This window comes from Canis lupus, chromosome 23 (genome assembly GCF_048164855.1).
Source record: "Canis lupus baileyi chromosome 23, mCanLup2.hap1, whole genome shotgun sequence".
NCBI classification, from domain to species: Eukaryota; Metazoa; Chordata; class Mammalia; order Carnivora; family Canidae; genus Canis; species Canis lupus.
In genome coordinates this window covers 33719581-33743484 of record NC_132860.1, presented here as the reverse complement: position 1 = coordinate 33743484, position 23904 = coordinate 33719581, and the positions used below count along the sequence as shown (strand labels likewise).

Here is a 23904-nt window from a genome sequence, read left to right as displayed (position 1 = left end):
TCACACATACAAAAAAGTTCTCTTTTAATGAAACGATCTTAATTTAAACATGTAAATTTGCATACCCATAAATTACTCATCTCTTTTTATCACTATAAAATGGGTATAATGCTAATATACAACTCACCATGTAATAAATCATCCATCCATCCTTCAATAAGAGCATTTTGTTTATCATGCAGCATATCTGTTGTCCAGGACTGTCACATTCTGATTGTGGAATCACATTACTAAAGTTCATAGTGATATATGTTGCCAACTTGAATCTGGATGACCATATATTTTGTGGTAGAGCACAGTCATGTTTTACTACAAACTCAAGCTTACATGATCACTGTTATCTTGATTTTTCATTAAAAACAATAGACATTAGTGAAAGTAATTTAGAAGTTAATACCTAAAAACATCTGAAAAAAAAAAAATGATTGGTAGAGAACATAAATGATTGTTTAAATTGTATGGGTGTGAAATATGGAATGTAGTAAGTAAATTCTCAAAAGGTCTTATATCACATATTCACCAAAATGTTCAAATAAGAATTTTTTAATTTTAAAAATGTTCAAGTTTATAATATTTATTTATTTATATTTTAAATTTTGATTCCAGTGTAATTAACATACAGTGTTATATTATTTTCAGGCGTACAAAATAGTGATTCAGCAATTCCAGTGTTACTCAGTGTTCATCATGATAAGATCACCCATCTCCCACTTATCTTCCTTCTGGTAACCATCAGTTTGTTCTCTATGGTTAAGCCTGTTTTTGTTCTTTTTTTTTAAATTTATTTCTCTCTCATTTTTTCCCTCTCTTCTTTCATTTATTTTGTTTCTTAAGTTCCACATATGTATGATATAATAGGGTATTTGTCTTCCTCCGACTGGCTTATTTGGTGAGCATTTTACTCTGTGGATCCATTCATGCTGTTGCAAATGCCAATATTTCATTCTTTTATACCTTAATAATATTCAGCCATAAAATAATTATTAACAAATTATTATTAGAATATTATCTTCTTTATCCATTCATCTAGCAATGAACATTTGGGCTACTTTCATATTTTGGCTATTGTAAGTAAATCTGCTATAAACATAGGAGTACATATATTAGTGCAATTCCTGGAGGATAGAGAAGTTCTATTTTTAATTTTCTAAGGAATCTCCATTCTGTATTCCACAGTTGCTGCAGTTTTCATTCCTACCAAGAGTGAACAACACATCCTTGCCAACACTTGTTGTTTCTTGAGTTATTGATTTTATGTATGTATGTATGTATGTATGTATTGAGAGAGAGAGAGAGAGAGAGAGAGAGAGAGAGCCAAGGATGCAGTAAGGACAGAGGGAGAGGGAATCCTAAGTAGGCTCTATGCCTAGCACAGAGCCTGATGCAGGGTTTGAACTTGTGACCCTGAGATCATGACCTGAGCAAAAATCTAGAGTTGAACACTTACTTGAGCCATCAAGGCACCCTGAGTTATTGATTTTAGTCATTCTGACAGGTGTGAAGTGATACCCCATTGGTTTGGATTTTCATTTCTCTGATGATGAGTAATGTTGAGCATATTTTCATGTTTCTTTTGGTCATCTGTATGTCTCCTTAAAGAAATATTTATTCATATCTTCTGTTCAGTTTTAATTGGATTATTTGGGGTTTTTTGATGTTGGATTGTGTAAGTTTGTTACATATATTGGATAGTTAAAGGTTTGATTTGTAACCCTTTATCTCATGCTTCATTTGTAAATACTTTCTCCCATTCAGTAGGTTGTCTCTTAGTTTTGTTGATTGTTTCCTTTTCTGTGCATAAGCTTTTTATTTTGATGTAATCCCAGTATTTTATTTTTGCTTTTATTTCCCTTGCCTCAGGAGACATGTCTAGTGAGATCGATGTCAGAGAAATTACTGCCTGTTTTCTTTTAGGATTTTTTGTTTTCTGGTCTCAGATTTAGGTCCTTAATCCATTGTGAGTTTATTTTCATATATTGCCTAAGAAAATGGTATACAGTTTCATCCTTTGGCATATAGCTGACCAGTTTTCCCATTGCCATTTGTTGAAGAGACTATTTTTTTCCCATTGCATATTCTTGCCTTTTTGTCAAAGATTAATTGACCGTATTATCCTGGGTTTATTTCTGGGCTCTTCATTCTGTTCTGTTGATTTATGTATCTTTTTGTTTTGTGCCAGTACCATACTATTTTAATTATACAGCTTTGTAATATAACTTGAGGTCTGGAATTGTGATGCCTTCCAGTTTTGTTTTTCTTTTTCAAGATTTCTTTGGCTATTCAGGGTTTTTGTGGTGCCATATAAATTTTAGGATTGTTTGTTCTAGGTCTAAGAAAAATTATAATGGTATTTTGATAGAGATTGCATTAAATGTATAGATTGCTTTCAGTAATATAGACATTTTAATAATATTTGTTCTTCCAATTCATGAGCATGGAAAGCCTTTCCATTTCTTTGCATTATCTTCCATTTCTTTCATCAGTGTTTTATACTTTTCAGAGTACAGGGCTTTTACCTCTTTGGGTAGGTTCATTCCTAAGTATTTTATTATCTTTGGTGGATTTGTAAATAGGATTATTTTAATTTCTCTCTGCTACATTGTTATTGGTGTATAGGAATGCAACAGATTTCTGTATATTTATTTTTTTTAAAGATTTTATTTATTTATTCATGAGAGACACAAAAAGAGAGGCAGAAACATAGGCAGAGGGAGAAGCAGGCTCCCTGCAGGAAGCCTGATGCAGGACTCAATCCCAACACTCTGGGATCATGACCTGAGCCAAAGGCAGACGCTCAACCACTGAGCCACCTAGGTGCCTGTGCATTGATTTTGTATCCTAATAGCTTACTGAAGTCATTTAGTAGTTCTAGTAATTTTTGGTGGAATCTTTAGGATTTTCTATATATAGTATCATGTCATCTGTAAATATGAAAGTTTTACTTCTTCCTTACTGATTTGGATGTTTTGTATTTCCATTTGTTGTCTAATTTCTGTGGTGAGAATGGACATCTTTGTCCTGTCCTTAATGGAAAAGTTCTCTTTGTGCCCGTTGAGTATGTTAGATACGGGTTTTTAATATAAAGATTTTATTAAGTTCCGGTATGTTCTCTCTAAACCTACTTTGTTGAAGGTTTTTGTCATGAATGGATGCTATACTATGTCAAATAATTTTTCTGTGTCACCTGGTCCTGGACTTTTGTTTTTTGGGAGTAGTTCAATTTTCTTTATTGGTTAATAGTCTGTTCAAATTTTCTGTTTCTTCTTGTTTCAGTTTTGGTATTTTAGGTTTCTAAGAATTTATCCATTTCTTCTAGGTTGTCCAACTTGTTGGCATATAGTTTTTCATAATAATCTCTTATAATTGTTTGTATTTCTGTGGTGTTGGTTGTTATTTCTCTTTTCTCATTTGTGATTTTATTTGATTGAATCCCTTCTATTTTTTATTGATAAGTCTAGTTAAAGGTTTGATAGGTTTATTGATTTTTTTCCAAAGAAACAAGCTGCTGGTTTTATTGACCCTTTCTATTGTTTTTTATTGTTGTTGTTTTGTTTCATTTTAGTTTTTACATCATTTATTTCTGCTTTAATCTTTATTAGTCCCTTCCAGTTTTAGGTTTTGTTTGTTATTCTTTTTCTAGCTCTTTTAGGTATATGGTTAGTTTGTTTATTTGAGATTTTTCTTGCTACTTGACATAGGCCTGTATTGATATAATCCTCTGTCTTAGAACTGCTTTTGCTGCATCCCACAGGTTATGCACTGTTGTGTTCATTTTCATTTGTTTTCATGTACTATTTAATTTCTTATTTTATTTCCTGGTCAATCCTTTCATGTTATTTAATCTCCATGTATTTGTGGTCTTTCCAGATTTCTTCTTGTGGCTGACTTCTAGTTTCATAGCATTGTGGCCAGAAAAGATGCATGGTATGACGCTGAATTTCTTGAATTTGGGGAGGTTTGTTTTGTGGGTTGTTTCTGTATGTATTCTGGAGAATGATCCATGTGCACTTGAAAATATGTGGGTTTTTCTGTCTTAAGATGGAATGTTTTGAATTTATCTGTTAAATCCATCTAGTCCAGTGTGTCACTCAAAGCCATTGTTTCCTTGTTGAGTTTCTGTTTCCATGGTCTGTCCGTTGAGGTAAGTAGGGTGTTAAAGTTCCTCACTATTATTCTTTTATTACTAAGTTCCTTTATCTCTTTTAACTGTTTCATGTATTTTGGATTTCCACATTGGGTACATATTTATAATTGTTATATCTTCCTGTGAGATTGTCCCCTTTTTTATTCTATAGTGGCTTTTTTATTATAGAGAGAGCCAAGCCTGCTGATTTTTAAAATTTTAGGCTTTAAGTCCTGCTGGTTATAAGAACTCAGGAAAGTCAGCCCATCCAGTTTTCAAAGCCAGATGTTATGGGGATTCATCTTCCCTGTTCCAGCTCCTCAGTATGACAATCTATTTCTTGCCCTTCTCTCTACCCCTGGTTCTCTCTCCACCATGGTAGCTTTGATCCATTTAGGTGCCCACTGTATCTTTGCCCTTCCTACTCTCTGAGATGCGGTCTCTTTTCTCTGCGGTCTCTCTGCCCTAGGTTGTGCAGTTTGTTCTGCCAGTTAAGTCATTTTGGGGGTTGTTTATACTGATGTGTTATCTTATTTATTTGTAAAATGAAGTGGGCTTAGAGTCTGCTTACTTTGCCATCTTCCCAGCCTCCTAGAAAAATAATATTTTTTTTAATTTTTATTTTTTTAAGATTTTATTTATTTATTCATGAGAGACAGAGAGAGAGTGAGATTGGCAGAGACACAGGCAGAGGGAGAAGCAGGCTGCATGCAGGGAGCCCAATGTGGGAATCGATCCTGGGTCTCCAGGATGACGCCCTGGGCTGCAGGCAGCGCTAAACCTCTGAGCCACCCAGGGATCCCTAATACAAATTTTTTTAAATTGCATCAGGAAATCTCATACCAACACAAGAATGACCTTAGTATGGCAAACATAGTCACATTTCATGTAGAAAAAAAAAAGATTTTTGCTTTCATGCAAAAAACTTCAATAGGGACTCCATTGTAGACAAGTTAGAGAAACACCTATTAATATTAACTACAAATAATTTAATTTTCTTGACAAGCTGTTTTTAAATTTTTATAATGAATTTAATATATGTTCACAGTGATAAAATGTATTAAAACTATGTATGCCCTGGGTGGTGCTTATCTGTTATTGGTCCCAGCAATTTGTTTTGGGCACCTCCAAATGTCAGCGTGTGTGTGTGTGTGTGTGTGTGTGTGCCTTACTATGGTCAGTTTACCCAAAAGGAAATCCTGCAGACTCCTTCCTGGGATGATTGAACTATGGTTGCCAGGTCTCTTTAAGTTGAGATGTGAATAGGATTAATGACAGGTTCAGTACTTGAGTCTTACTGTTTTATTCGTTAGACCTTATTCCATCTTAGCTGAGACTCAGATCCCATACTTGGATGATAGGCCTCAGTCCTGAAAGGCCCCATGAATAAGCCATAATAATTAAATGAAAATATAATAAAAAGTAATATTTGTTTAGCAATGATGATGCCTGCCACTTTGCTAAGTGCTCCACATAGAATATTGGATACAACCCTGGTGGCAGTTCCACCATGACATTGTTATTTTCATTTCCTGATGGAGGAAGCCAAGGTTAGTAAGGTTAACCAATTTCTCCCAAATCCTACAGTTTATAAATGGTGGACCCAGAAATTGTTGTCAAGCCTATATAACTCTGAAGCCCATGCCTTCTACTTCCAAGACAAGATTAAAAATTAAAACTGTGTGCAGATTTTATTTTATTGTGCCTGGTGATCCCTAAGTCTAGGTGATAGTGCATGGTTTTCTTTTTTTTTAAGGTTTATTTATTTATTTGATTGAGAGCGAGAGCGAGAGAGAGAGATTGAATGGTGTAGGAAGGGCAGAAGGAGAGGGAGAGTGAATCTCAAGCAGATTCCAGGCAGAGTACAGAGCCCAACATAGGGCTCGATCCCTGACCCCATAGGGCATGACCTGAGCCCAAACCAAGATTTGATGTTCAAATGCCACCCAGGTGCCCCAATAATGCATGGTTTTTTGAATCAAAAGTACCTGGGTACTTATTATCTGTGAATTTATTTCATGCCCACATTAATCACCATAAGCCTTAAACTTAACATCTAACCTCTGCAAATCATATGGCTGTAAGGTACCATGCTTCCTATTAGAAATTTAGAGAAACTTTTTTTTATGACAGTGCTAATGAAACTAAAGATTGGAAGGATGATGTGAATTGAACAAAGAAGGTGAGGAATGACTATCAGTGTATTAATGGAAACACCTTTTTTTTTTTTTTTCATTGGTTGTCTCTCATACCAAGACATGAGTGCACAGACCTCCTGAAAAAGGGCAGTCTGTGAGATCAACTGCTAACAGTTTTAACTAATGAGACAGACAAAAGGACCTTGATGTTGAAAACTACCCTTTCTTTACTCAGGCAATAAAGAGGTCTTATGAATCATACACATATTCAGAGACAAAGCATCCTTAAAAGCAAACATGACCATTAATGGCAAAACTCAAATTTTAATATTAAGTAGGCTTAGGGAGATGTGAATAAAACTTTTTTTAATTTTTTTATTTATTTATGATAGTCACAGAGAGAGAGAGAGAGAGAGGCAGAGACATAGGCAGAGGGAGAAGCAGGCTCCATGCACCGGGAGCCCGACGTGGGACTCGATTCCAGGTCTCCAGAATCGCACCCTGGGCCAAAGGCAGGCGCTAAACCGCTGCGCCACCCAGGGATCCCATGAATAAGACTTCTATTTTTAAACATCTAATGACAAAGCAGTGCTGTTAGGGAAATATTTTAGAGAAAAAATCATGAAAAGGGAATACTGTAATTAAATAACAAATCTTTGGTTCTGATCAACCTGTGTTAAAATCTTGGCATTGTCATTTTTAACTTTGTTGTCTCGGTTCACTTACAAATATCTCTGAGCTTCAGTTTTCTCTCTATAAAGTAAATATAATAATACTTAGGTATTATAAGTATTAAATTAGACAATATTGGGACACCTGGGTGGCTCAGTGGTTGAGCGTCTGCCTTTGCCTGAGGGCTGATCCTGAAGTCCTGGGGTCAAGTCCCACATCGGGCTCCCTGCATGGAGTCTGCTTCCCCCTCTGCCTGTGTCTCTGCCTCTTTCTCTCTCTCTCTCACTCTCTCTCTCTCTCTCATGAATAAATAAATAAAATCTTTAAAAAATAAAAATAAGTTAGATAATATAAGGAAGTATGAAATTAGATAATATAAGGAATCCAGCATGAAACCTAGGAAATAGGTCATTAATAATAGCAGTTTCTATTCTAAAGAAATATAAATAAAAGATATATCTATATCTTATCCATATTTTACCATTCTTAGCACATTGATGTATTCTTTTCAGTCTGGTTTATATTTTACATTGCCAAAATAATTCTAGAAATTCTATTTGTATTTTGCTTTTTCAATATAATGATGTGATAAAAATTTGATTTTTTGTTATTGAGGTGAAATTCACATAACATAAAATTAACCATTTTAAAGTGAACAATTCAGTAGCATTAAATACATTCACAACACAACTACCATCTCTGTCTAGCTCCAAAACATTGTCCTCATCTCTAAAGGAAACCCTCTACCCATCAAGCAGTTATTCCTCTTCCCTTCCTTTCCCCTAGCCTCTAGGTATCAACCACCAACCTGATTTCTGTCTCTATGAATTTACTTATCCTAGATTTTTGTTTATGAATAGAATCACAATTTGCAACCCTTTGGTTCTGGCTTCTTTTACTTAACATAATGTTTTTAAGGTACATCCAGATTGTAGCATGTGTAAGTACTTCTTTTTTTTATATGTAGCTGAATAGTATATGGTATGTATATACTAGAATTTGTTTATCCATTAATTTGTTTATAGACATTTGGATATTTTTCATCTTATCTCTATGGCTCATAGTGTTGATATAAACATGCATATACATGTATTTGTTTGAGTACTTGTCTTCAATTCCTCTGGATATAGAATTAAGAGTGGAATGTCTGGGTCATATCATACTTTTACATTTAGCTTTCTGAGGAACATATTGTCTTCCATAATAGCTGAGCCATTTTGCATTCCCACCAGCAATGTAGGAGGGTTCCAGTTTCTCCAATCCTCACCAACACTTGTTATTTTCTGAATTTTAAAAATATATACATCCTAGTGAGTGTGATGTTTATCTTGTGGTTTTGATTTGCATTTTCCTAATGACTGATGATGTTGAAATTATTTTATGCACTTATTGACCATTTGTATATCTTACTTAGAGATATGTCTATTCAGGTTCTTTACCCATTTTGGATATTTCTCTTATTATTGTTGAATTTTATATATTCTGGATACTAGATCCATAACAGAGACATAATTATCAAATATTTTCTTCTATTCTACAAGTTGACTTTTTACTTGCTCGATAATATTATTTTTAAACACTTGTTCATATTATCTTTAAATCAGATTTCTGAATTTTAATGCATCCAGAACATCAAAAAATAAGTGTGAAAACGCTTTAAGACAAAAATGAAATACCTGAATATCCAACAGTAGAAGGATAGTTAAATATATTGAATCTCTATTTAATGGGATACAGTGGTCTTGTTCCCTATTAGACTGCCAATGCTATTTACTATATTAAATAATATCAGCTCTGGATTTTTAAAGTAAAGTTTTATTTTTTATTTTATGAGAAAGATGGAAAATTCACTTTTCATTTATTTCTACTTAATAACCCACTCTCATCCTATTCCTGCCTTACCTCAGTGTAGTGTCCCAGTTGGTTTCCTGGTAATAAAACTGCCACTTTGCATTCAGTGTATATTTGTGGAATAGTTATGAACATGTGCTCAGATAAACTTTTTTAATACTGCAGCATTTGTCTTTTTTATACCAAGGTAAGAACTTTAAGAAATTACAAACATGCCCAATCACTTCTTCATATATATTCCACAATTGGAGCTTTATAATGACAGGTCTCAGTCTTCCTTAAATTAGAAATCACTTTCACAGGGGCATCTGTTTGGTTCAGTTGTTAAACGTCCAAGTCTTAATTTTGGATTAGGTCGTGATCTCCAGGTCATGAGATTAGCCCTGTGTTGGGCTTCATGATTAGTGAGGAGGCTGCTTCTCTCTCTCTCCCCCCCCCCCCTCTCTCTGCTCCTCCTCCTGATTGCATGCTCTGTCTCACAAATTAATAAATAAATCTTGGGGAGCCTGGATAGCTCAGCAGTTGAGCGTCTGCCTTCGGCTTAGGGTGTGACTCTTGGTCCAGGGATTGAGTCCCGTGTCGGGCTCCCTGTGCAAGGAGCCTGCTTCTTTTTCCCTTCATCTATGTCTCTGCTCTCTCTGTGTCTCCATGAATAAATAAATAAAATCATATATATATATATATATATATATATATATATATATATATCTTAAAGAAAAAGAAGTAGCTTTCCTAATGCTATGACTTAACTTTAAAATAAATGTATTCAGATATGTTTTTCATTTTATATATTACCAATACTTAATTTCCACCTGAAAAGAAAAGGTAATTTTTAATGATTAGGTTAATATTTATTTTGTAGGGAAAACAAGGATAAGAAAACCTTACTTTTAATGAATTTACAGCTCATTAATTTAATTAATATTTGTTAAGCCCCCAGTGTATGCTGGGAACCATGTTATGTTATAAGAACTCAAAAGTGAAATAACCATTTTATGGCCTCAACTAACTTACATAAATGCAGTTAATTACAATATCATCACCTAATTTCTATACATTCTAGTGGAAACACAGGGAAAGAAATCCCTAAAAGTGCTGTGGAAGTCAGTTACTATTTCACAGATGATGGAGCTTAAACTAAGCTTCAAGAATAAATTGCAAGTTTGCCAGATGAATAAGTTTAGAATTGAGGGCAGAGGATGGCTACAGTGAGGTAAAAGCATGTACAGTGATTTGAGGAAGTGTGAGAGAGTTTATGAGAGAGAACCTGCTGGTACTACAACAGGAAATGGAAGAGATAGGAGTAAAAGATGAGTCTGGGCTGGTAGGACAGATCATTGTAACGTTTTAAGATTGGGGAACAGCATAAATTGAGCCTCAGAGGCAAAGAATCTGATTTAGGAACAATTAGAACATTTATAAAGATTGCAGAGGCACTCCAAGTACAAAATCTATGTTCTCTTCCATTCTGATTCAATGACCTGTAAAAAACACAATCATTCTGGCTTGCCAACCTAGATCTGTGTTTCCTAAGTTGAATATTATTATGAACTGATTATGAAGGGGAAAAACTTTGTTTGACCTTTGCTTCAGAATGTGTTTTTATAACTCTTGATTTAGTTCTGTCCAATGCTGCAAATCTTTGTTTAATATGCTGCATACAGTAGATATAAAGTTAAGCAAAGAGAAAAGTTCCTTTTTTCAATGAAATCTTTCTATTGTAAAGAAATGGAGTCTTCAATGAATATTTTAAACAAAAAGCCTATGTAAAGTGTGTGGTATGAATGAAGATAATGAAAGCAGTTATCATCTTTTCTGCAGAGAAGTTGATGCTTGAGTTGGATATAGAAGGATATTATCTAAGTTCTAGCAAAGAGGAGAGACAACCTATGAAGTAAGAATAAGGAAGTACATAAATAAATATATGGGACAGTACATTTATTAATAGGACTATAATAGGAATTTGCATGCCAGGGAGCAAGTGGTGGTACTTGAGAATAAAAGGGTATCTGATGGTAGATAATGGAAGTCTATAAAGAAGGAAATTCAGAAAACCAGGTAATTTCACCCAGGTTCCATGACTAGAAAAGAATGAAAGCAAGAATAAATACAGATTAATTTGACTTTAAGGCTGGTATTTGAACCATGTGAATTTCTCATATGATATAATCTTTTAAATTGTACAATGTCCTAATAATATAAGCTCCAAAATATAGATACAATTTTGAAATCCAAGTGTCAGTCATGCCTAAGTACTATTCTCTCTGGATATTAACTCAAACCCACAAAACTAAATGCATTTTTTTCCCTGAAACTAAAAGGAACAATACTAATGGAATTAAAGGGAGGAATAAGCAATCTAGCAATAATAGTTGGAGACTTTAATACCTCACTTTAATATTGATAGAAAAGCTCAGCACAAAGGATCCACAAGGAAATAGAAACTTGAAAAACCCGTATAAAACAACTAGACCTAATAGACATCTATAGAACCTTTGACCCAAGAACAGTAGGATGTACATTCTTTTCTACTGCACATGAAACATTTTCCAGATAGACTACCTGTTAGGACATAAAACAAGCCTCTATAAATTTGAAAGGTTTAAAACCATTCAAACTATGTTCTGCAGCTACAATCAGATAAAAATTAGAAATTGATAATAGAGAGAAATTTGTTAAATCTACAAATAATAGTCGGAAAATTAAACAGCATATGTCTAAATAACCAGTAGGTCAAAAAAGAAATTACAAGGGAAATTAGAAACTATTTTATGGTGAATAAAAATGAAGACACAAAATAACAAAGCGTATGATATGTAGCTAAAACAGGGCATAGAGGAAAATTTACAGCTGCAAATGTCTGAAAAGGAAGATCTCAAATCAAAACCTAATTTTTCTCTTAAGACACTGGAGAAACAAGGACAAACAAAACTGAAAACAAGCAGAAGGAAAAATAATAAAGATTAGAATGGAAGTAAATGAGGCAAGAAAATAGTAGCAAAAACAAAAACAAAAACAAAAAACAAAAACAAAAACAAAAAACAGGGATACCTGGGTGGCTAAGTTAGCTAAACATCCAACTCTTGGGGCACCTGGGTAACTCAGTTAGTTAAACTTCTGCCTTCAGCTCATGGCATGATCCCGGGGTCCTGGGCTAGAGCCCCACATCCAGTTCCTGGCTGGATAGGGAGCCTGCTTCTTCCTTTCTCTCTGCCACTCCCCCTGTTCCTGCTCTCTCTCTCTCTCAAATAAATAAATAAAATCTTAAAAAAAAAAAAAAAAAGCCCTATCCAACTCTTGATCTCAGCTCAGGTCTTGATCTCAGGGTCATGAGTTCAAGCCCATTTTGAGTTCCATTCTGGGCATGGAGCCTAATTAAAATAACTAACTAACTAGGGATCCCTGGGTGGCACAGCGGTTTAGCGCCTGCCTTTGGCCCAGGGCGCGATCCTGGAGACGCGGGATCGAATCCCACATCGGGCTCCCGGTGCATGGAGCCTGTTTCTCCCTCTGCCTGTGTCTCTGCCTCTCTCGCTCTCTCTGTGTGACTATCATAAATAAATAAAAATTAAAAAAAAAATAACTAAATAGATAAAGAGAATTTAAAAATTAAATAGAAATTTGATTCTTTAAGAGGATCAACAAAACTGACATTTAGTCAGACTGCCCCAGAATAAAAGAGAGAAGCCCCCAATTCCTAAAATCAGGAATAAAACAGGCTACATCTTGTCATACCACAGAGAAATAAATATTTCTCTCTTTACAAGGGGACACTATTAGCAACTGTGTGGCAACAAATTAGATAGCTTGGATAAAATGGGAAATTTCTAGAAAGACACAAGCTGCTAAAATTGTATTAGGAGAAAATAGGAAATCCAAATAGATTTATACATGTAAAGATACTAAATTCTTTTCTTTTAAGATTTTATTTATTTATTCATGAGAGACACACACACAGAGAGAGAGAGAGAGAGAGGAAGAGAGAGAGAGAGGCAGAGACACAGGCAGGGGAGAAGCAGGCTCCATGCAGGGACCCCATTGTGGGACTTGATCCCAGGACTCCGGGATCACGCCCTGGGCCTAAGGCAGGTGCCAAACTGCTGCGCCACCCAGGGATCCCAAGACACTGAATTCTTAAGCAAAAACTTTCCTAAAAAAAATCTCAGGCTCAGATAGCTTCACTGGTAAAATTTACAAAACATTTAAAGAAGAATTAATATCAGCTTTTCAAAAAGCATATTGTATACTGATAACAATATTCATTCTTAACTATAAAATTTTCCATCTCTTCTAAGAAATAGAAGCAGAAGGAATGTCTCTCATGCCAGTGGCTATGAATCCAAAGTTACCCTAAAACCAAGGCATCACAGGAATAGAGAAATACAAACTAATACCCCTTATGAATATAGATGCAAAAAATCAATAGAATATTAGCAAAGTGAATCCAGCAGTGTATAAGAAAAATTATATACCATAACCAAGTAAGATCTATTCCAGGATGCAAGGTTGGCTTAACATCTGAAATTAGTTCATCATATCAATAGAATAATACATCATATCAATAGAATAAAGAATAAAAATCATATGACTATAAAAATAAACAGTAAAAACATTTAACAGAACTCAATATTGTTTTATAATAAAAACACTTGATAAACTAGGAGTAGAAGGGAAGTTTATGAATTTGATAACAAATATCTACAAAAACCCCACAATTAACATTTTATGTAATGTTAAAAGGCTAAATGCTCCTGCTGACATGAGGACTTAAAAAAGGGGGAAAAAAGAGATTTGAATTTTTTTTTCTTTTTCTTGACGTGAGGCTTCTGTAGCAGCCATGTAATGCCAAATCATTGGTCAGGCCAAGAAGCATCCAAACTTGATCTCCGTCTTCATATTTATTAGGGCAGGAGGTCTGGAGGAGTGCTTGTCTTGTGCCTGACTGGGTTCAATCCAGATGTCAATTGGAATAGGAAGAATAACCCAGAACCCTGGAACAAACTAGCTCCTGATGATCAATACAAGTTCTACTCAGTGAATCTAGATTAAAGTAGACTGAAGAAAGAAGGTCTGGACCTTCAGACCTCTAAATGAAATGTTTCACTATAAGCTGCTTAGAATGAATGAAGGTCTTCCAGAAGTCATCCACACAATTTTCCACTTACCAGGAAATAGTTCCCCTCTAAATGCATGAAATCATGTTGGTGCATTGTGTTGGGTTTTACATTGATTAATAAATATCTGAATTTTTTTTAAAAAAAGGAAAAAAATCAACTCTCCTTATTTGTGTTTGCCATTTTAATTAAAGCTTTAGCCAGGACAATAAAGAAAAGTAAACAAAATGAATCCAGATTTCAAAGGAAGAATTAAAGCTATCTCTGTTACTTGTATTTGTATTTTTAGACAGGTTTGGGGGGGTGGGGAGAGGAAGAGGGAGAGAGAGAATCTTAAGTAAGCTTCAAGCCCAGCTCAGAGCCCCACACGGGGCTTGATCTCACAACCCTGAGATCATGACCTGAATCAAATTCCAGAGTTATACGCTTAACAAACTGAGCCACCCAGGTGCTCCAAAGCTATCTCTGTTTAAAGGTGATGTGATTTTGAACAGAAAAAAAAATCCTAAGTAATCAAGTACAAAATGATTAAAGCTATTAAAAATTTTAACAAAGTTACAGGATATATGATACAGCATACAAAAATCGATTGTATTTCTATACATTGGCAATGGATATTCTTAAAGCAAAACTAAGAAAATGACTCCATTTATAATAATATCCAAAAATTACAAATAAGTTTAACAAAATAAGTCCAAGACTTATATACTAAAAAGTGTAAAATGTTTTTAAAAGACACTAAAGAAGGTTGATATATATAGAAAAATATTCCACGTTCATGGATCAGGGGATTTATTATTGTTGAAGAAGCAATATTTCTCAGATTGAATTATAAATGAACACAATCCCTATTTGAATCCCACTTGACTTTTTTGCAGAAATTGGCAAGATAATCCTAAAATTTATGTGGGAGTGCAAGTTATTCATAATGGCCAAAACAATCCTGACAAAGGGGAATGAAGTTGGAGGGCTCACCTTTCTTTCTTATTTTTTTTAAGATTTTATTTATTTATTTTAGAGATAGAGGAAGAGGGAGAGCAGGAAAGGAACAGAGGGAGAGGGACAAGCAGACTCTCCTGCTGAGTGCAGAGCCCATGCACAACCCTGAGATCATGACCTGAGCTGAAATCAAGAGTTGGACGCTTCACCATTAGCCATCCAGGTGCCCCAGAGTGTTCCCATTTCTGATTTCAACTTATTAAAGAGTTAGGGTAATAATGATGGTATGATACTGGTATAAAAATAGATACACAGATAGATATAATTGAGTACAAAAGTATATCCATATATCTATGACCAGTTGTTTTTCAGTAAGAGTACCCAGATCATTTAGTAGGGAGAGAATTGTCTCTTCTGCAAATGGTACAGAGACACCTCGATTGTCATATGCAAAAGAATGAAATTGGACCTATACCTCACAATCTTTACAAAAGTAACATTTTTTTCACACAATTATCTACATAAAGTAGATTAGTTGTTGCTTAAGGTTGTGGAGGAATGGTGGGAAAGGGGAGTGACTATAGATGAGCATGGGTTTATTTAAGGGGGGACAAAAGTATTCTAACATTAGATTTTGGTGATTATACAACACAGTGAATATACTTTAGAAGCACTGAATAGTGCTTGTTAAATAGGTGACTTGTATGTGGATTATATCTCAATAAACTTGGGAGCAAAAACAAAACACACATACACGAAATATCACTAGAGACCTTCACCCTGTGGAAAGTGAACATTGTTGCTAATTACCTTGGTAGTCTCTCTCCCTGCTCCCTCCCAAAGCTCTCTTGTTCTTTGAGGTGAAATTACTATTTGACATTATGTAATCCTCCTGAAACATTAATATTTTAAAATCTTAGTCAAATAATTTGCACTCTTTTTTCTTCTGTTGATGTTCCCAAGGGAGATGTAAGACTCTGTAGGTGAACAAATAATCATTTCATTATGCAGAAGAAAATGAAATTGCTGCTATTGGCAATAGAATTAAAAACAGCCAATCTTGGTTGACTTTTTCCCAAAGGTGAGTTTGGGGGAGTTATTTTTTTCAGATGAGTTAGTGATTTTAAGTGTCAGTGCAATTGTACACCTGCCAGGAACCATGATTCTCTTTCTTCTAATTGATCTCTAGGGAAACCTAAACACTATTAGACAGTTCTGTCTGTACCATAAACTGTTAAAGAAAACACCAAAGGAAAAACAAGCAAACAACTCCAAAAGGCAAATGAAGCAGTGTAATCTCAGAATTTGCTATCTGGGACAATGCAGCTATCAGGTTTTGTTATGGAAAAGTTAGCTATCACCCTGAGTTTTCAGTCTTTAACTTGTCATAATTGTTTTTTATTAAAAGCATTATTTTCCTTCAATTGGCATATAGTTGAAGTGAAAAACAAATATTTGCCTGAAAACCAACATAACCTTTATAGCATCCATCCTTATGTATACTGATTGAAATTAATATATTTTTAAGGATTTTATTTATTTGTTCATGAGAGACACAGAGAGAAAGGCAAAGACACAGGTAGAGGGACAAGCAGGCTCCCTGGAGGGAACCTGATGTGGGACTTGATCCCAGGACCCCAGGATCACACCCTGAGCTGAAGGCAGACGCTCAACCACTGAGCCACCCAGGCATTCCTGAAATTGACACTTTAATGTATAGAGAAACACGTTTATAAGCAACAGTGGAAAAAAGTATAACCATAAAATGGAGATATTGCTGTGTACAATACCAATCCAATGCTTCCCTCTGTTCCCTGAAATTTATCTGCCCTCCAGTGTTGTAGAATACATGATTGAACTTTGCCCAGCATCCAGTAGTGGTGAAATGTTGAAAACATTCTCAGCTACTCTAAGAAATGTCCTACTGCTCCGCCTTTAAAAATGCTGTTCCCTTTACCTAAAATAACCTTTCTCCTTTTTTCTGCCTGATGAAACAAACTTCTGCTCATTCTTCAAAACCCTGAGCAAACATCCCTGTGAAGTTCTCCATAATCCCTCTGAAACACTTACAAACCCCACTGGCAATCACAATATATTCATCTCTATGCTGGCATTTCTCACACTAGGTTATATGCAGCTGTTACGTTTCACCTGTTTGTCACAGTGCTTAGCCTATGGCACTTTAAACAAAGGAATCTATATTTTTCATAACATCAGTTTAATCTTTTTCATATTCTTTCTATTCTTATGACCTATTCATTCACACTCTTGTTATTTTCTTCCTCAGAATACTTTATTTCTGTTGAAGCATTTGCTCACTATAGGCGCTGATATAATCTGTAATCTCTGGCTAAATTTTAAGTTTCATGAAGACAAGGAATGTGTTTTCTATCATTATGATATTTCTATAAAGATCATAAGAAGAAAAAAAGCTTTCCATTGGTGTAGGATTTTATAGTTTAAATAGTGTAGTTATGTTTACTTGTTTTTAAATGTTTATAATAATCCTGTGAAGTAGTGGTGTTATTTCCATTTTGCTTAGGAAGAAGCAGGAAGAACTTAGTCATTTGTACAGAGTCACATTGTGGTCAAGCGGTTAAGTGGTTGCAGTATTGGTAACTTTCAATTAGATTTCTGAATTTAGAAAAGGACCTACTTTTGTGAACAAATAATTTTTTATTCAGTAAGATACTTATTGAAAGACCAGTCATCCATGACTAAATTCCTTCACATCTTTATATAAATTTATTTAAAACACAGCATATTTTATTGTTATTTTTTAATGACAATTGTAACATATTATTTGAACCAGCAAATCACTGATACAAGTTAATTTCAAAATTCCAAAAGTTTACAATCTAATTTTTAAACTTTTTTTTTATTCTAGAGGTTAGATGCTGTGCTTATTTTTAGAGAGAAAGAAGCAAATCACAGGGCAATCTCACAAAACGATTAATCTTTAATATCTTTTAGTTATAACATGATATATGGTGACTGTAGAAAATCGGGAAAATAAGGATGCCTGGGTGGCTCAGTTGCTTAAACATCTACCTTCTGTTCAGGTTGTGATCCCAGTGCCCTATGATCAAGCCCAAAATTGGGCTTCCTGCTCAGCAGAGAGTCGGCTTCTCTCTCTGTCCCTCCTACTCTCTCTCCCCTGCCCTGCTCATGCTCTCTTTCTCCTCAAATAAATTGTAAAAAAATCCTTAAAAAAGAAAACTGAGAAAACATAAAAATATATAATTACATGAAATGGAAATTAATACTATAAATACTTCAGTATATTTTCTTTCAGATTTCTTATTTGTATGCATATCATATTGTTAATGTAGGCTGTGTAATGTTTTCAGTAGCCTAGGGGCCTAGAAAAGATGATCATTCAGAGGTATATTTTTGAAGTTATTAATTACTACTAAAATTATAACTACAAACATAGCTCTTCAATAAGTATTAAATTCATTTTGCCAGTATTTGACATATGTACAATCTGAAATATTTTAAAAATTCAATTGTAGGGTATCTCTGATAATATTTGGTCCCGATTACAAAGTTTCTCAAGCTCCTTCAATCATTTTATACTACAACTGTAAATTTATGTGCTTGATTTCCATTTTTAAGTACTTGTCTACTTTAATGACAATGATTTTTAAAAACTCACTTTAAAAACTTTAAAAACTCAAAATACTTAAGTCGAGTAAGTTAAATTCACAAACAGGAGGAATTACATGTTCCAAGTTTGTGTACAAATTTAGAAAGATTTCCACCAAAAATCATAACTAAGTTACTCAATAATATATGGTGATTTGACTTCAGAAAGCTTAATATTTTTCCAGTAGATCAGATTATCTTAAAAATAACAAATCTTCAAAATGCAAAATATTCAACCTTTCTTATTTAAGATCCAAATATTTAATTAATTCTTTAATATTTAATTATTTTTTATTTTTTGGAAATTAACATTTACTAATAAAGTAATTGCATTATCCTTATTGAGGGGCAGTCTTCTCAGTAGGTAGAGTTTGCATGATGGGCAAAGAGTTTGGCTGGAGCTCTGACTGAATTCATGCTGGAGCCTTTGCTGGGATACATTGACTCCTATATGTAGTTTGTGTCAAGGGCTTCATGATAAAAAGAAGGGTCTGTCTTATAGTCCTCAAAATGTACATAGTTCAAGACCCTAATCTACACAGAAAGTTTACAGCCTAGTCTAGAAACTGTTTTTGTATTTCTTTGGCTAAGATATTAAACTATCTTCCTCCCATCTCTAAAGAATTAAAAATGGACAGAATTGTCTTGAGTCTTCTTGCTTACTAAAAGATCTCATTGTCTTCCTAGATGCTAAAATGATACCCATTTTGATTTTGCAGGTATCTGGGCTATATTTGAATCTTTGGTCACAGCTTCAAGGTTATACTACTAAAATGCTTGTGTATATTTACATGGTCGAAAACATCCTGTTGATTTCACTTACCATTGTGCTAAGTATTTCTCATATAATTAAAATTATTCATCAGTTGTTTTGAATATCTACGTTAATTTGTACCTATTACTCAATTACATTCAGATTTTCTTGATTTTAAAAATTATATATAATTCTTGATGAAATAAAATTGCTGAGTCCAATGATATGACCATCTTTAAAGATTTTTATACCTCTTGACAAATTACTTCACAAAATCCTTGGCCCCTGGAATTACTGCTCTTTATTTTTTTTTTCAGGTCTTTTTTAGTAGTCACATATTTTTCCATCACAATTGAATTCATAATGCTTATCTTGTTTGATATGTTGATTCTACATTAAACATTTAATCTTGAGAACTTTTTAATGTTACTAATTCTCTTGAACAACATGATTTGTAATGGCTGTGTAATATTCTATTATAGGTTACATCATCAATTAATTAGCTCTTCTTTTATTATAATTGCATTTGGGGACCCCTACATGGCTCAGGTGGTTAAGCGTCTGTCTTTGACTCAGGTCATGATCCTTGGGTCCTGTTTCTCCCTCTCCCTCTGCAGCTCCCCCTGTGTGCTCTCTCTTTCTCTCACTTTGTCAGATAAATAAAATCTTTTTTTAAAAATTGCATTTATTTCTATAATACGTGATGCCTTCATATACACTATTATAAATGTGTGATTTCTAACATTTATTTTTTAAAATCTATTTTAATAAAAGATATGAACCCAGTGACAAGGCAAATTCTACTTCTAGATAGTATTCTAGAACCTACCCTACATAGTAGTCTTGAGACTATATATGAATACTAGAATTATTATTCAGTTTCTGTTGGTACAACCTAATGCAATGCCTGACATATAGTGAAGAGTTAACTTTTTGTTATGTAGGTGAATAAATGAATTATTTGCTATAATTGGCATAGCATATTTAACAGTATAATTAAACTGGTTTATCATTTAATGTATGAGACATTTTTTTAATGAATGTAAGATGGGGTGTTCTGTTTTATTTTAACACCAGTTTAATTCAAAAAGGCAGTAAGACTTCAGGTATATTTTTCAAGAATGAATGGTCATTGAGGGCTAATAGCTAGCAACTTCCTCTTGTGTATGCAATTCCCTTCCTCAGATCATTAATCCTGCAGAGATTCTTTACGCCTTCATCATTATCGCATGATAAAAGAAGCAGGTGTTACAGTAGGAAGCATAAAAAATGAAAGATCACCTGACTTCAATATCTGGGATCCAAAGCTCCACAAGACTCCATATTAACCAACTCTTGAGAGCTACATCTAAACTCAATGATGAGCAAAGGGGAATAGTTGACTGATTCATTGAAACAACACTGTTTTGATAACCCTTTGATATTGGTTTGACTTATGCTCCTGTCACCATAAAGCCCCCTATTGTGTGAATTAATTGAAACCTCACAAAATGGTGTCACTTGAATAGCATTACTCCTGCCTGAGTTCAAGCAACTCTAATTCCCAATGTCAAGATCACATTTTGCTTCACAGTTATATGGGTCACAACACAAAAAGGATTAGTTTCAGGTTGATTACCCTCTGCTGCTGTAACATGAAATGCACTTCATAGCAAGTAGGCTCTTTGCATGTTTGCTAATCTGCCACATTGGCAATTGTTTTGAAGGTCATCTGAAGCATTCTAATGAGCATTCTAAAGGAATATCTGCTTATGAAATATTAGCTAATGATGCAAATTTTGCTAAAGCCATATCTTTTGAGATTATGTATAGCGTGTGTGTCTATGTGTGTGTGTATAACTCAGTCATTTCCCTTGCAGATTACTTAACACAATGTTCAGCGATTAGTACATTCACAATGAATTTGTGTGGGGGGAGATATAAACACGTAAGAAACAAAATTGTAGAGTGATATCCTAGTGTAATTAACAAGACATCATATAACAAATTTCTTGAAACTATCCAAGAATCCCTGTAACAAGAGTTTATAGGTATTCCTGAATATCTGAGGGAGTGGGTGCCACTTCTAGAACCTAATTTAGAAAGCAGAATTGTTAAAAACATGTTAAAATAATGGTGTAAAAACTTACCAAGTTTGGATAGTTCAAAGAACTTACAAGACTCTACCAAGAATATGCACACAAAGCTCTCCTTTAAAGGCAAAGGGTATGCATAGTAAGAGAGGACAGTGCAGGTGAGCATTATTGTTAGAGACACATCCAAGTTTCAGCTTCCCAGGATCCTGATTCACACATGGAAACCCTTTGTCTCCAGACTGAACCACAAGAACTGTGCTATGAATATTGACTTCAGGAAAATTCAAGGAAAAATTTCCAATGGGGTCTTATTTTTCCCCTCTGGTCACATAGCCAAGCCAGACTGTCTAATCTGTTCTGCTAAGTGAAGCCATCAGTAACCAAATTGACCCTGCTGGTCCCCAGGGGAGTTTCAGACTTTAACATGCACATGATCAATCTCACTGACCTTCATTTAGCCAATAGTCAAAACCAGACATCCAGACATCTCCAAAGATAATCATTTGGTTTTTCCCACCCCAGCTGTAAGATAAGTGTTCTCTGTAGATAGTATCAGTAATGATAATAATAAGTAGCTATATTAATTTCCTATTGCTGCTGTAACAAATTGCAATAATAATATAGTTTCTTAAAGCAATACACGTGTTATCTTATAACTCCAAAGATCAGATGTCCAAAGCTGTTCCTAAACAGTATATGTAAAAGCCCCAGCGGAGTATTTGTTCTATATTACAAAATAAACCAATGAGAACTTTTCATATCATTTAAGGATCATCAAATACATAATACTCAACTATTTAAAACAATATTGTATCATGTTATAATAAAAGTGGAAATAGTATTTACCAATAGATAAGTTCTTTTTAAAAGACTTTTTTAGGATGTGGAGATCCACTTAATGTGGATCTGTTTAGTCCTCTTCTCTGTTTTAATTATTTGAAAAGTCAACCATTCATATAAACTCACATATGGCACACTTGTATCGCACAACACACACACACACACACACAAACACAAACACAAAAGATATACACACGATGTATCTTTCCTCTTTGTTGATCCATTTCTATGCAACATCAACACAGGTTCCTTAACATTGAATAATTCAATAAGACAGAGTTTTGGGATCTAGAAAACATTCACACACCATATTGACTTAAGGAATTGTTTTGATATTCACTGACCCTTTCTTAAGGATACTCAGTGGTAAGTCATTCCAAGTAACTCCCCCCAAAATATAGGAGATACTCGGTTTCTCACCGAACAGGATTTTTTTCAAAGGTGAAAAGCAGTGAACCAATGTTTTAGAAAAACTATGAAAATTTCCATAATTGTATAAAAAGGAAGGGAATATTTTCTTTTCTGGAGGTCCACACTGTTAATTTCCTCTTGTTCTAATGCTTTTATGGTCCTTGAGACCTTGTAATTAACAATGCATATACAAGCAATTCATTAGCTTTTTATGAATATGCCAATTTGTGCTTTTAATAAAACTATAGTATTTATGCAACAATCTACTGCTATGTTGTGTCAATCACCAGATTCTTTACATTTTTTTAAACTCAAAAGAAATCTTGTTTATCATTTGCTTCAAAAATTTTAAAGGGCTCAGCAGGCAATTTGCATATGTCACTGGTTTAACTGAGCAAGGATTAGCAAATTAAATCTTAATTAGCTAATTTTTGCATAATTTTAGGGAAATTATATGCTTTGTGCAGATGGCAGGTGGGAGGTAAGGCATTTAACTTGTATTGAATTGAAGTTTTCCTTGACTTTATGAATTTTAATAGAAAAATAACATTTAACAGTTAAAATGTGTGTCAAACTGAATAGATCCTATCTGGAACCACTAAAATAAGAAATTATTTTATGAAAGAGAACCAATGATAGACATTAAAGTATTTCTAATAATAAGTACATAAGAATTCAAAACTGAAAGAGATTTTTTTCACAAAGGTTTCATACTTCATACTATGTTCTAGATTATAATATAATGATAAATTAATGGAATGTGAATGTTAATTCACAGTTCACACATATATTTACAATGAAGTCACAGTTGGTATTAAGTATGGGAGACTTGGTAGCACTGAGCAACAGCAATTATAATTGTACTAATTCACATGCCAGGAGAGGTGGCACGCAGCAGCATTCAGATCCTTTGGCCTAATGTCCTCAGGCTGTTTCTCACCTTTGGTCTACTTCCTCTTCCTGGACTGTCTTCCTTCCACTACTCTTCACCTTGTTATCAAATCATCCTTCAAAACTTTGGTTACACATCTATATAGGGGAGGTCTCTATTCATCTGCTCTATCTACTAATGATTTACTTCTTCTCTTTATTCCCATATTTCCATGTGCATTAACTTTTATCATTGCACTAATTACACTGTACTATAATTGCTAATTCTCTTCTACACTCTCCTTACTGTCCCTGTAAAAGCAAGGACAATATTTTATCCCTCTTTCTATCCTTTCAATAGAAGTTTGTTGATTAAATTAAGAGAGAAACCATTACTATCAAATCTTTCTCCCTCAGGCCAACTCCTTGACTTATGCACTGAATCTTCTCATACTTCAGTTTCCTCTCT

At 34.2% G+C, this 23904-nt stretch overlaps 1 protein-coding gene and 1 pseudogene across 2 annotated transcripts in view; both read left to right on the top strand.

Moving 5' to 3' along the window:
• The window catches only part of TENM4 (teneurin transmembrane protein 4), a 2813748-nt gene that overhangs the window by 570134 nt on the left and 2219710 nt on the right, over nt 1-23904 (top strand). The window contains exon 5 of one of the 2 annotated variants that reach the window (XM_072794811.1): nt 640-725. The exons of the other annotated variant lie outside the window; for it this stretch is intronic. The gene's annotated coding sequence lies outside the window, so the exon portion shown is untranslated. The remainder of the gene's footprint in view (nt 1-639; nt 726-23904) is intronic. 2 annotated transcript variants of the gene reach the window in all.
• Nucleotides 13622-13878, top strand: LOC140615334 (cytochrome c oxidase subunit NDUFA4 pseudogene; annotated as a pseudogene).